At 36.4% G+C, this 14,554-nt stretch overlaps 1 protein-coding gene across 8 annotated transcripts in view; it reads right to left on the reverse strand.

The window, feature by feature from the left end:
• Positions 1-14,554, reverse strand: part of LOC140162918 (uncharacterized) — a 286,934-nt gene that overhangs the window by 53,383 nt on the left and 218,997 nt on the right. For 7 of the 8 annotated variants that reach the window (XR_011860375.1, XR_011860377.1, XR_011860378.1 and 4 more), the window contains one exon: positions 13,704-14,185. The exons of the other annotated variant lie outside the window; for it this stretch is intronic. The gene's annotated coding sequence lies outside the window, so the exon portion shown is untranslated. Of the gene's footprint in view, positions 1-13,703; positions 14,186-14,554 lie in introns of those variants that run through there. 8 annotated transcript variants of the gene reach the window in all.

The following is a 14,554-nucleotide window of genomic DNA, read 5'->3' on the forward strand; positions in this document are numbered from 1 at the left end:
TCTCTTGAGATCCCATCAGAGGTCATCAGTAAGCAACAAATAATTTGAGGAATGAACGTCATTAAACATAAGAGAAGCTGCTGATTTTAGTTAATGGTTTTTTATTGACGTAAATCATAAGTAGTGTCATTTGTGACCGTACATCCATAAAGGGTATATGGAATGCTACTGTAATAATTTATGTGCGCGGAGCGCGATTGTTTTTTTTTTGTTTGTTTTTTTGCATGAATGCTATACCTATTTGGTTAATTTTGGTATTAAAACACTTGACTTTCATAATTCTCAATTATAGTTAAATGCGCGCGAAGCGCGAGAATTTTTTAATTTTTTTATCAATATTGGTTAAAACTTTTTTGATCCCCCTCCTTCTATAAGGAGTCAAACTTTTTTGTCCCCCCTTTTGAAGACCTAAAAACTTTTTTGACCCCCTCCATAATGCCCAGCCCCACCAAAATATTTATGAACACTCCCTAATTTTCACCTTTTTGTATTACTTAAATTAAATGGTTATAAGGATGAAACATGCCTTTTCCAATGTATGCATAAATTGAAATTAGACTTCGTATAAGTCTTTAGACTTGATTGTCAGAGCATGTAAAAAACACCCAAAAAATGTATGTTTTTGGCCCTTAATTCATAACTAACTAAGTTCTACTAAACATCTCCTGGGTTAAAGGCAAAGTTACCATTCATATCATACAAGAGCCCCATAATGTTGACCTAAAACAGTACACTTAATAGTTGGAAATAACAAAAGAACTAAGAAAATGAGTTTTGCAAGCAAGTTGTGCAGAATTTTGTAATTCACCGTCGCAGTAAATATTTTATACGATAACCTTAGTTACTGGTTGTGATCATTTTGATCGTGGTTCTAAACATAGATCTAGCATGCCGGCCTAGCATGAACACGTTGACCTGTCAAAGATCGATTTTGACGTCACACTACGACGGTAAATAGTCCAAAAGTCCAGGTTCCTTACCCTACTTCAAATTTAATACGGGCCTGTCAATTTATCACTGGCCAAAATTATACCATATTTGATTGTAAACAACGAATTTTAATTCTTGTTTATTACATGAGCCTACATGGAAGCTGATGAACCAAATATCCTCTAATAACATCAGAAATCAAGGCAGCATTACTTACATAATTAATATACGTAAATCTGTAGTAATAATTTATTATTATACATTCAAAAACCACCTAGTAAACTGTTTTGCAGCTTTTTGCTGTTCATTTGCCTCTTGCATTGTTGTATAGCCTTGTTACTCATTAGGCATCTTTTGTGCAGCCCTACGCTGTACCCGGTACGGATCTTAATTGTACATGACCTGGGTATGTGTGTACAATCTGTGTTGTTTTGCCTGCTTTATGTATTTTCTGCTGTTCATTTGCCTCTTGCATTGTTGTATAGCCTTGTTACTCATTTACCCATCTTTCGTGCAGCCCTACGCTTATGGTTGGCTAAGCAGTTCATAACGTGTACTAATACGTGTATTCGAAATTTTTGAAATTTCGAATACACGTATTAGTACACGTTATGAACTGCTTAGCCAACCATACGGGTCTTAATTGTACACTAGATCACGGGGGTGACACTAAATTCACGGTTATTCTATGAAGCACACAAACCTATGACAAATCCCGCTGGTTTGCTTGGTAGAAAATGAGTCCAGTTATCAATCGGTTATGAATATTTATGTTCGTCCCCTTGATCATGTTAATTACGGTCAGTGGCGGCGCCACGGGGGCATGGGGGCAAATGCCCTCCCCAGTCAGAACTCTTCGCCCCTGTTGCCCCCCCGAAAAAACCCAAAATTACGAAAATATCCACTTTTTACGGTAATTTTGCGCAAACTTTGTTGATTTTGCCCCCCCTGAAATTCACTTTGCCCCCCTAATGCCCCCCCGAAAAAAATTTCCTGGCGCCGCCACTGATTACGGTTGACAAATAAAGCCGCCATTCAGTTTTGCGAACTTTGTATGTTCAATGCGAGTACCAAGCCTGTACCAAGCTTGAAAGTGCGCCCGCTTTAAGAGCTGAGACCAGACCTCCACTGACCTTGTTTGTTTTTGTTTCCTCGTGTGATGATAAATATGGCATTCAATCTATAGTTATCGGACGTACAAGTTGTATTACCGCCCTAAGCAGTTTGTTTTTAAAAACAAGTAAATAATCATTTACTCGCCGTTCCATTTGATCTTGTGCATTTCCCAAATCACGTAATAAATTGAAACGCCCTCAATTGAGCTGAGGCCACTGATTATATAATTCCCCGAGTGTTTTGAATTTGGATTTATACACTACAGCGTGTTAGCCGGTTAGTAATAATAATGAAGTGACACACTGGTGCACGGCGTTAATATAGCACCTGAACATTGCACTGATGTCACTTGCTGAATTACGTGTAGGCCTACTCATAGTATTTAAAATCTATGGCCTACTAGAAGAGTTTAAGTCTATCAAAAGAATGATTGAATGATTTTGGAGATTATCCCCGTAGATTATCAAGGGCTGTGTAATAATTCTGAGCCGGGGGAGGGGGGGGGAGAAGGGGGATTTTTTGCACATCATGTTCATGGTAGGCCTATGCCTACTAAATAAAACGCTCTAAAAAGGCTTAGGATAACAGTACGCGTCCGGAAACGCTTAAATATGCAAATTGTCTTTTGAACAAAACCAAATTCTTCGCCTGTTTAATAGGCCTATGGTCAATAATGCATATGGGGTATAATCTTCTTCCACGGTAACCAAACAGCTTCCGTGGTAAACCTTATAGCGCCATCACTTGATGAAAGTACGTTATTAGTAGACGTGAGTTAAAAGCTATCTGGGCAAGAACTATTGCGACTGTAGGGGTGAGCTTGGCTACAGGTAAAAAAAATACTCGTGGCGGTTATATTATACACGTTTTGTTTAGGGCAACGGGGGGAGGGGGAAAAGGAGGCTAGGCCTACTACGGGGATGTGCGACAGATTCGGGGTGCATTTTGGTTTATTGATGGCACTCAATTTCATGAAAATTTGGTTTAAGAAAGATTGTTTTTATTTTTTTAAAATTAATTTGTTTCCCAAATTTTTATCGGAAAGTGTGCCATTTTTTTATTGTTTCCATGGCGTACGATCGATGTTTACAAAAACTCATTTTAAATTTTTTGCTAATCTTTTTAAAATTTTCAGCCCTAAAATGAACAAAATCTCAAACATTTTACAGATAAGACACTTAAAAGTGACCACTTAAATAACATATTTTAACTCCCATGGCCACCAAACACAATTAAGTCAGATCTCGAATGCTATATCATACCGGTAACCCTTTCTTGTATAGTTTAAATAGGCCTATTATTATTTTGTTATTAATTGAAAATCTAAAATAGTATAAAATCGTATATGATGTCTTAAATTAAAGTTTAAAACGTTCTTCCAATATTAAAAACTATTATTAAATAATCACTAACATCTCAGACAACACGCCCTCCCCCTCCCCCAACACACACACCTACACCAACAACCATATGCCAAGTCTTGGCGAAAGTCTACCTTGTACATCGTGCACCCGGGCGTGCACCATCCAGCATTGCCCCGCTAAAATACACTACCCTATTACGAGCAATGGAATAGCCCGTCAATCGTGCACAGTGGTTGCTCCTGGAAGGAAGATTATACCCGATATGACGCGGTTGCTCATGGAAGACAAGAAGGATTATACCCCTTTTCCAATAATGAGTTAAAAATCGGTTTTGTTCACACAAAAAAAGTTTCTTACTGTAAGCCTATAGGAGAGCCTATTAATTTAAGGTTAGCGGGATCGGATGTGCAACGAGGGGTGGGGTGTCACAATTTTATTTGCAGATAAGCGATTTTTGGCAGGCCGGTGGGGGGGGGGCATTTTTTGACACGCCGTTTGGAAATTTTATCCCCGGTGACCCATAATGAAAAAATGTAATGTAAAATTTCCGAACGGCCCGCCAAAAATCGCTCCCCCCTCTCAGCCTGCCAAAAATCGCTTGCACCCCCCTGCCAACTTGGATCCCAATTTGCGGGTATCATGCGGTATGGCTTATTATGTAGCAGGAAAATTTCCATATTAAAGCGTTTCCGTACCGTACTGTTTTCCGAAGCCTTTTTAGAGCGTTTTATTTAAAACGCACCCCATGGATGTGTGCCAAAAATCGCTTCCCCCCCCTAACCTTACTTGCCCCCCTCCCCCAGGGCTCATAATTATTGCACAGCCCCTAATGATTTCAAAAGAGAAATAGGCCTACAACAATTTTATGAAAACAACACAAATACCGTAAACGTTCGCCTAATGGCGCTATGGGCTCCCTTGACATAACTGGAATTTTAGACATAAACTAAAAGTGCCCTCCCATAAAAATCCCACCAGTAAATAAGGGCACATACCCTTAATTCTTGTTGGGATTTTTAGAGGGAGCTCTCCTTTTGTACATGAAATATACCCCAAGGCAAAGGAGCCCAGGTGCGCCATTAGGCGAACGTTTACGGTATACAGATAGAATCAGCCCTAAACGAAATGGGACATCTATTGCATTGATTTTTCTTGCACAACTTTTATTTATTTATCTAATAATAATACTAATTAGTTAATTAATGAATGAATGTATGAATTAATTACTTAATTAATTTTTTATTAATTAATTAATAAATTAATTAATAAATTTGCTTGTTTATTTATTTAATTTAGGCCTATTGAAGTAACTCAGCTCTTAAACATTTCACGTACTCACTTGCAACGGCTCAACGAATCAATAAATCAATTCTTCAAGTTATCAATCAATCAAACAATAACAATATTAATAATTATATAATATTCAATTTCGATCAAGACTTATCAAACCACCAAACAATGAAACAATGAACTGATCGATCAATCAAGTTGTCGATCAATTTTAATTTTATGACTTGTGATGACGTGATGTTTGGATTGATTGAATGATGAATTGATTGATTGATTGATCGATTGATTGATGATTGATTGGTGGAATAAAGTGTGAAGGTATAACAGGTAAATGAATGAATGCAAGAGTGATTGAGAGGAGGGAGTTGATTGGTTGAAATAAAAATAAAATAAATGCGAGCAATAAATTGCCATTTTGAAGTTAAAGTGAGACAGGTGTCAAGAGAAATCCAAAAAGCATCATTATATAAATGTGTTTTTCATTATTAGACACATTAACATAATGCACTTTTGATAATACATTAAACAAGTTATGCAAATCGGATAAAAAGATTTAAAACAACGTTTTTTTTAATTTTCAAACGCGTTTTTTACACATTTAATTTTTTCACCATATTTCGACCTGAGATAAAATGTAGCTCCAAAAGTATACCCACCATAATAGGCCTTAAAACTTTGCATATATTGTCTTTAGACTATTTTCTACTGCATGCACATACAATCAAATTGATCTATCTGGGACATTTATAAAAATATTTGGTCAAATTTACAAAATTTAAATAATTTAAATAATATTGTTCATGATATAATTAATTTTGTCATCAGAATGAGATTAATTTTAAGTGAGTCAGTGATGAAGTGAGTATAAATGTTAGTGATTAAATAATAAATAAATAAATAAATAAATAAATAAATAAATAATGATAAATAAATAAATTAATTAATTAATTAATTAATTAATAATAAATAAATTATAAATTATAGTATAGACAAGTTATTGTAATATTTTTTTTCCAATAGAGGCGTAACATTCGGTTTCAAAATATTTATTTAAATTTATTTGATTATTTTCTAACTTAAATATTTTCTTTAGAGCAAAGACAAATATTTTCCTTTTCTCTAGTAGAGCTTTCTCCAATTTGAGCCCTAAATAAAACTCCGCTTCTTTTATTATTGATTTAATTTCACGATTTATTCCATTGAGCAATATCAAGGATTAAAATCACACGTCTCACATGAGATAGTTACTTGGCTTAGTGGTCGTACGCTGTGCCTTTCAACCGAGAGGTACCGAATTCGATTCCGCCTCCGCCTACTATTTTGTTCAAGACTGGAAAGAATGTAGCTTATTTGACTTTACAACACTAAATTATTCATGGCTTACCCTACGTGGTGGTGTAAAGTGCTACCCGTAAACATGAATATGAATTTATAACACAATGGCTAATTTAAATAAGAATGCGGCCTCATGCTAATTAGGGAGTGCCTCTTCCTATCAATTATTCCATGACTAGATGGCACAGTTAAAGCAGAGGGTGAAAGTGCATAGGAACAATGCCGGAAACTACGTCACTCTATTGTTCGACTTAAACTACATCATTTTTAACGCATGCGTGTTCGTTAATACAGCTTTAGTCTCCTCCACCTTCTCAACATGGTACGTGGAATGTCTGGAATCACACTGACGGCGGAGGAGAATACTAGCTGGTCAGACAGTTTAATTTTATCAAGCATATAATACCTAAACAATCACCGTCATTTGATCGATTTACTACAGAATATAATTGATTATTCAAAATTTTAATATTGTAAACATGTTAACTTATATATTTGTGTACTAAAGTATAAGGACACGTGAATAAAATCATGTCGAAGACAAAATGGCCGCTAATCCGCCTATTGTCTACTGAGTTAATCAGGGATCGATACAAAGGGATGGGCATCCTAGTATTACGTAACAAACCGGAAGATGTAGTTTAAGTCTAGACAATAGGCGGATTAGCGGCCATAGATAATGACCTGGTTGCACTAATCACCTGTGTATGTCTATAATCATAGATTGAATACAATTAGGTGCAAGTGATCAACATGATATGGTTCAATGCAGAGGTACCGCGTAACGTATCAGTGCAGCGCGGTATATTCAAAAATTGTTTTCACCTATTGCTATGGTAGTTAAACCGATTATTACGTAACTTCGCCAGCGTATAATATACTTCTTTGTATATGTTGACTGTATCAAGGTATAAGCTGGTATACAAAGAATTGGTTACATGTCAATGACCTTTTGGTTAGTATGACTTCAGGGATAGATCCTTTGTGCGCCTTTCTATTATGCAGAATCTTTACCCGCAGACATGTGCCCGTGGCATGTGCCAATATTGCGTAACGTTAGAGTTTAATATATTTCTTTGACATCGAGTAGGCTGTGTAGTTCTGTGGTGGAGCGGTCTAAGGCGTTGCGATTTTGTTGCTGTTCTGAGCGTCGCTTGTTCGAAACCGTTCGTCTATCATTTTTCTTATGCTGCTTTATTTTTCCAGCGTAGAGCCTAGAAAAACTAATTTATAATTTCTTTTTGTATTATTTATTTATTTAATGACGCTTTGGGGCTCGAGAGAACTGACACATTTATTTATTTATTTATTTTTCGATTGATTATTTGATGATTGAGTGAGCAGATTTATCGATTGCTACTTTAGTTGTGGGACTTCTATTTGATTTTGAATGACATCGTACATTAGTATTGATTTTTTTTTTAAGCATTATTTCCGTTAAGCAAATTACTGCAGTAAGTTTATATGGCGCGCGATCTCTGCCAAACCACGGTTCGCTCTTTACACCTCCCTTAAACAAATACAGGGTGATCAATTAAAAGATCGAATATTTGTGCACGCCCATCGCTTGAGAATCTATGATCGCCGTTTTCGACTGTTACTTCACGCAATAACTTATGCACAGCACAAAACACCATGATGCAGTAACATACAGTATGTGGCCCCTGTGGATACGGGCTTGAAATCAAGACTATGACAACACAGAAAAAAAGGGCTACGAACAAAATACGAAGGTTTTGTTAATGACATTAATTATTGAGTGAATTGCGTTGAACTCTATCAAGAAGAGATAAAAGAAAAAAATGCCAGGGTTCTAACCAGACACCTTAAGATCACGGGTCAGAAGTTTGGGTCTTGGTTTAGGAAAAAAAATCATAACATTCAATTGCCGTGTTATATTTAAAGGTCATGAAAACGTTTTAAAGAATTATTTGTCCGTTTCACTTTTACAAAAATGCAAAACGGGCTCAATGCGCCCAACAACTAAATAGTGCAAGCCATCGCAGTCAGAGTGTAAAGGGCTTATAGACGAATCCAATTTCACGCATTCCTGCTCCTCAATGGCAGCCATTAGCCGCAACGGGTACCCAACTATCCCACCTAAAATTTGGGACGATGTGGCCTTGAAGGGTATTATAAACTGCATTCTATCACCCAGGGCCGTAGCACAGTCGAAAAATGTGGGGCGGCCATCACAAATATGGGGCGGCCAAATTACAAATCTATGCCCATATTGAAATAAAGATACAAAGAAAAACATAACAAATTTCTCAAAAAGTGGGGCGGCCATGGCATCCCCAGCCGCCCTGCTTGCTACGGCCCTGCTATCACCCGTGTAACACGTAGACAAAAGAATGATGACAGTTCACAACACAAAAGAATCTAACATCGAATTTTAAGCGGGTTTAATCCACCCAATTGGGTACTCACAACACCTGTTTGGTGCATGCGGGTACCAATATGGCCGACCAAATCCTGACCATGACTTGGCTCGTTGGATTCGTCTATATCCCGGGGTTGGGTTTCTTGCAATTCACGAGTTTTCCTGTGGATAGTTCTTCACATCTATCCATGTTCATACGTTACACAACAACCAAATAAAAAAATAAAATACTTAATGCAAGATGAGTCAACTATAATACCCAGATATGTGGGGACATGTAACGCTTATATTAATCAAATTTAACATAAAATGGTTATATTATAATTTAACCTAGGTCATTGAAACTCATGACTAATAACAAATCATAAAAATCAAACTGCTGTAGGGAGACTTTAAAAATCTGTATCGTTTCCCAAAATACAGTAAGCAATTAATTATCTGTGTGGAAAAAGCATTTTTGACATATACACAAACAAGGTATTTTTTCATTATAGACTTTAAATAGTCTATTATCAAGGTTAACAGTTACTGATATTAATAGATACTAGTAGTTGGATTGTCATGAAACTTGGTTGATATGAAATCCCTTAAGCAGCAAATATTGAATTGAGCCGTTTGTTACAAGTATGAATTAAATGTAGACCTATTTAGCACACATTTTTCATTCAACATGAAAATTTTGAGTATTTCCTAGTATGTCATTGGTGGTATTTACCAATAAATGCCAATATTTCGCACCCGGTTAGTTGTGCCAAATATTCAAATTTACTAGCATTCTAAGTACTTGCAATGCAAAATACATGATCTGCATCCATGGCGTTGTCTTTTTAAACACATGCCTTGTTTCATCTCAGCATAATCTGGCAGTTGATGTTGTTATTGCAAACTGTGGGCGCAGTAATAAAACAATGATTTGTTTTGAATATTTTTTTTGATGAGCTGCAGTTAATATATATTCTATTGGTGTGGTTGTAGTAGTAATGATGATGATGATGATGATGATGATGGGGGAGGAGGGGGTGCAAGCAATATGAAACATTAATGTTTGCCACTCATGTTACTTGTAATGTTTAAACAAACAGCACGTTTCTATGGTGTCAACTACCCTGCTCACTTCTCATGTATGTTTTTGCTTAATACGTGTGCTATGAGCCAAAAAAGACATCATCTTCGAATACACAGTTCAGTGACCTCGAGGCCTCCATTCAACAAAAAAGTTAACCTGGTGTTATAAAGTATGATGCGTTTATACCCAATACGAGGTCAATTTATGAGTGCACAAACATTATAAGGTCAACAAACTATGTCTTTATATAACGAACAGCGTGTGACATATTTTCGCCAAGGCCAAATCGACTTTTACAATTCGAAGGTGTCTTTCTAGATCAGATATGCATAGTCACGGTCTTCAACATCATTATCATCATCATTATCATTACATCATTAACATCATCACATCAACAACTACAACAACAACAACAACAACAACAACAACAACAACAACAACAACAACAACAACAACAACAACAACATCATCATCATTACTACTACAACTACATCAATAGAATATGTGACCCGGCAGCACAAACGAGCCGTAAATTCCCTAAATTGTATTCTGTGTTACGGTGTAAAATGTGTACGAAGGTCATATTCATCGGTAATATTGCTAAATCCAGTGGTGGGTTACCAGGCATTGTATTTTGTACAGGTATGCATAACCAACAATTAACAATGAGAGAACTTTCTTAAACATCGTTGACTTGGGGATGATTTGAAATGACCGCCAATTATGACTGTTTGATATTTATTGCCAACAATGTGGAAAAAGAGACGCATGTAAAAACGTAAAAAGCTAAAATTTTGTTGAAGGAGCAAAGTTTAACAAACCATAACCCCCCCAGCAAACACAAAACGTTTTCAAAACGTTTTAAATTGGTTTTAGTTTGGTTTCGTTTTTATGAAACGTTTAAAAAACGTTTTAAAAACGCTGCCGTGTAATAGTAGAATTCATGATTGCTGAATCTTTGCACCAAAACGTTTTAATAACGAAATAATAACGAATGCATCGGCTCTTAAAACAATCATATTAGAACGCAATTATAACGGTTATAAAACGTTCCAATACAACCAAATATTTTCGTATGTACAAGCATAATGTGTCATTATTAAATCGGATGTCGTCATTTATTATCATCATCTTCATATCATTATTATCATCAACATCATCGTCATCATTATCATCATGCATCATCGTCATTATCAGCATCATCATTCCATCAAAGAAAAAAAATTTTATAACATGTTTTTATATAAAGGTTCGGGGAAATGGTTCATGTTAAAAATAATTTCTGATGATATTTTTGGTCATTTGTTAAATGTACAATTGAAAGTTATTTCCTCAAAACGTATTTTTTAAATGTTGTGCAAATATTTCAATGGAAAAACTTCCCTTTTATTAGGAAAACATACTGCATATACATGTATTGTACTTCCAGCAAAAATAGAGATATCGATGAACTTTTGAACCTCTGGCTCATTATATTGGCACGATCGTAAATTTGTTGGATTTTGCAATAGATTCAAATAATGCAGCCTCATACCACATGTACCATGTAGCTTTGACCTCTGCCTTGGCTGCAAGGTGATTAAAAGTATATGCAGGCAGTTCGCGTACTGGAAATGAGACTGCATACTTGACCCCATGGTATGCCAGCAAGACGGTTACCCGGTCCCCGCACTCCGTGCATCCGCGGGTATTCATGCTTGTCGGTGAACTTTAAAAACACCCCCGCCTTTTGCATCTCATTTCGCGAAGTTTTTAGGGGAAAAACACCCCTTTTTTAGCGATTTCGCAAATTATTTGCCCTTCGACAATACCCCTATTTTCGCTAAAACGCGAACAATATTTCTAACATACTCTTTTCTGACAGAAACACGTAGGATGCTCCATGAAAATATCCTTTTTTTTTTCAATTTCGCGAACACGTGGTTTGAAAAAACACCCCTTTTTTGTGTGTTTCGCGAATCGCATTTCTTCATCTGAACACACCCCCTATTTCGCGAAATTTTCGACGAGCATGAATACCCGCGGATGCACGGAGTGCGGGGACCGGGGACGGTTATAACCGCGGTCTGCGTACATGTAGGCCTATGTCTTTGCCGAGTCGGGGCAATTTGGATGTTGGTTTTAATACATGAATATAGGATTTTTTTTAATCAACACACCTCTCCGATGCAGGTAAAATTGACAAAATGACTGTACAGGCCTACACATCAGCCAAACTTATATCGTTTTGGAATATCATTGTAGTTTCTGCATTTACAATGTTTAATACACTCTCCTGACTAGAGCTGTTCGGATATACTGCCGTGCCATGACCGTAGTATTTTCCAAAAAGTGACATTTTCGGGTACTCAAGTTTGAGTTTTCTTCCATCGGTAATTTGCTATAGGATATTGAACTGTGTCTTAACGAAATGGGAGTTTATCATGGATCTGGATACACCAACTTCAAGCTTCTATTTAAGTAGTGGATATAATACGTTGTCGCACTAATATCAAAACAGCATGTTTGATACCGCAGCCAGTTACAAGAAACTAAACAACGGCTATGAAGCTATAGCTTTTATATTTTGGTTATCCGAATCATTCCTGCCGGCAAGAAGAACCGACGCAGCAGTGTCAGTGAGAAGTATATCAAGAGCACGGAGCCTTTGGGATATGCTTATCTCATGATGTGAATCTTCATTCATCATGTTGAATGCATTTCTTAACGGTATGATGTCTTATACTACACAAGAGATCGAGGAGAAGTAAGTTTTACCGTCGTATGATTCTGTGGAAACGTTATTTAAACGGTTAAAAAACTCCACACTTTTACGCTATGAAAACTTAATTTTGAAACGTTTTCTAAACCAAAAGTGACACGGTTTATGAAGGTAAGAAAAACGTTATGATAACGTTTTGAAAGGTTTCATGCGAACGTTATTTAAACGTAATCAAAACTCCACACTTTTGCGTTTTTTAAACGTAATATTGAAACGTTTTCGCAACCAAAGTGAAACGTTTTTTTAACGCTCTAAAAACGTATTTTGGCTAGCTGGGCCGCTTCTGGATATCGTTTGAAGTCAAATGATATACCATTTTTAAGTTTATGATGTTTATTTTTTAAACACGATAAAACAAAATTGACCGGGGAGGAATTTACGGCTCATTCGCCGTGGACGGTCACATATATTAACTGCAGCTCATCAAAAAAATATTCAAAACAAATCATTGTTTTATTACTGCGCCCACAGTTTGCAATAACAACATCAACTGCCAGATTATGCTCAGATGAAAAACAGACAATTTAAAGTCTATAATGAAAAAATACCTTGTTCACATCAGTTTTTTGGTATGAGTAGTTCTGATGTTGGTTTGAAGACTACCTTCAAAGTACTTCTGGTAGTACTAACATTGATATTTCTATTTGGCGTGAGTTCGAATGTGTCTTTCTAGGTGAGCATTATCTACAAACCATTTCTGACAGTATTCACACTGTTATGGTTTCTCTTTGGTGTGAGTACTTTTGATGTGGGAAGTAAGATTACAACTCTGTGTAAAATACTTCTGACAGTATTCACACTGGTATGGTTTCTCTTTGGTGTGAGTTCGAACATGACGTTTTAGTTGAGATTTATTTACAAAGCATTTCTGACAGTACTCACACTGATGCGGTTTCTCTTTGGTGTGAATATTTCTGATGTGGGTTGTAAGAGCACCACTCTGAGTAAAACACTTCTGGCAGTACTCACACTGATATGGTTTCTCTTTAGTGTGACTTCGAATGTGACTTTCCAGGTGACATTTAAGTACAAAGCATTTCTGACAGTACTCACACTGATATGGTTTCTCTTTGGTGTGAATATTTCGGACGTGATGGCTTAGACTACTACTCTGAGTAAAACACTTCTGGCAGTAGTCACACTTATATGGTTTCTCTTTGGTGTGAGTTCGAACATGACGTTTTAGTTTAGATTCGTTTACAAAGAATTTCTGACAGTACTCACACTGAAATGGTTTCTGTTTGATGTGAAAAGTTCGGATGTGGGTTGTAAGATTACTATTCTGAGTAAAACACTTCTGGCAGTACTCACAGTGATGTGGTTTCTCTTTGGTGTGAGTTCGAACGTGCCTCTCTAGGAGTATTTTAAAAACAAAGCATTTCTGGCAGTATTCACACTGATATGGTTTCTTTATGATATCACTTCTGCTCGCAGTGTTGACACCACTAGAAGAACACACCCGTTTGTGTGTGATTAAGTCAAAATCACTTGAAAAACTCAAACAATTTTTACATTTATACGATAATTTCTTGTGATTATTCAGGTGTCTACGCAGCCTACCATAATTTGTCAAGCTTTTCTGACAGAATAAACACATTTTCCTACGTCTATGAGCATGCGCATATTTAATTAGATGACTGCTAACATGGCTCTTCAATTTATCCAAAGAATAATGGTTCATTCCACAAAATGTACAGCAAAATGGTTTCAAAAGTTTCATTGTTGCCAGCCGGGGTTGCCAGTAGATGTTTGCAACTACTGAGCGAACATAAAAGAATCAAAGAATATTGTGCGCGCACCAGAAATCAACCATATGGAAGTCAATCATAAATACTAGCAGACTGCAGAGCACAGACAACACCCGGAGACAACAATCCTCATATTTCATGATTATCGCCGACGTGGAACTTGCAGTTTCAACAGCACTCAGTGGATCAAATCTGAAATGTTAAACAATTTAAAATATGTCTTATATATATTAAAGGAGTATTTCCTGATTCTAGCATCCTCTTTTTATGACATTTTTCAGTACATATCCACGAAAAAAACATATTCCAAAAATTTCAGTTGATTCCGATTTTGCGTTTGCGAGTTATGCATGATATGTGTATTACACTGCTCCATAGACAATGCGTTGTAATTTCGTTCTGGTGCACCAGAACGAAATTCAAATTTCACGATATCTTTGCAAAACGAATTAATCTGCAAGAAATATTTTGTACATAAACATTATAGGCCTAGCCAGAGGTTTCCAGTGATATAAAAATCTCAACTTTTTTTTAGAAAAGTGGGGGGATGAGGCTGTGGAT

The sequence above is a fragment of the Amphiura filiformis genome, chromosome 10 (assembly GCF_039555335.1).
Source record: "Amphiura filiformis chromosome 10, Afil_fr2py, whole genome shotgun sequence".
NCBI lineage: Eukaryota > Metazoa > Echinodermata > Ophiuroidea > Amphilepidida > Amphiuridae > Amphiura > Amphiura filiformis.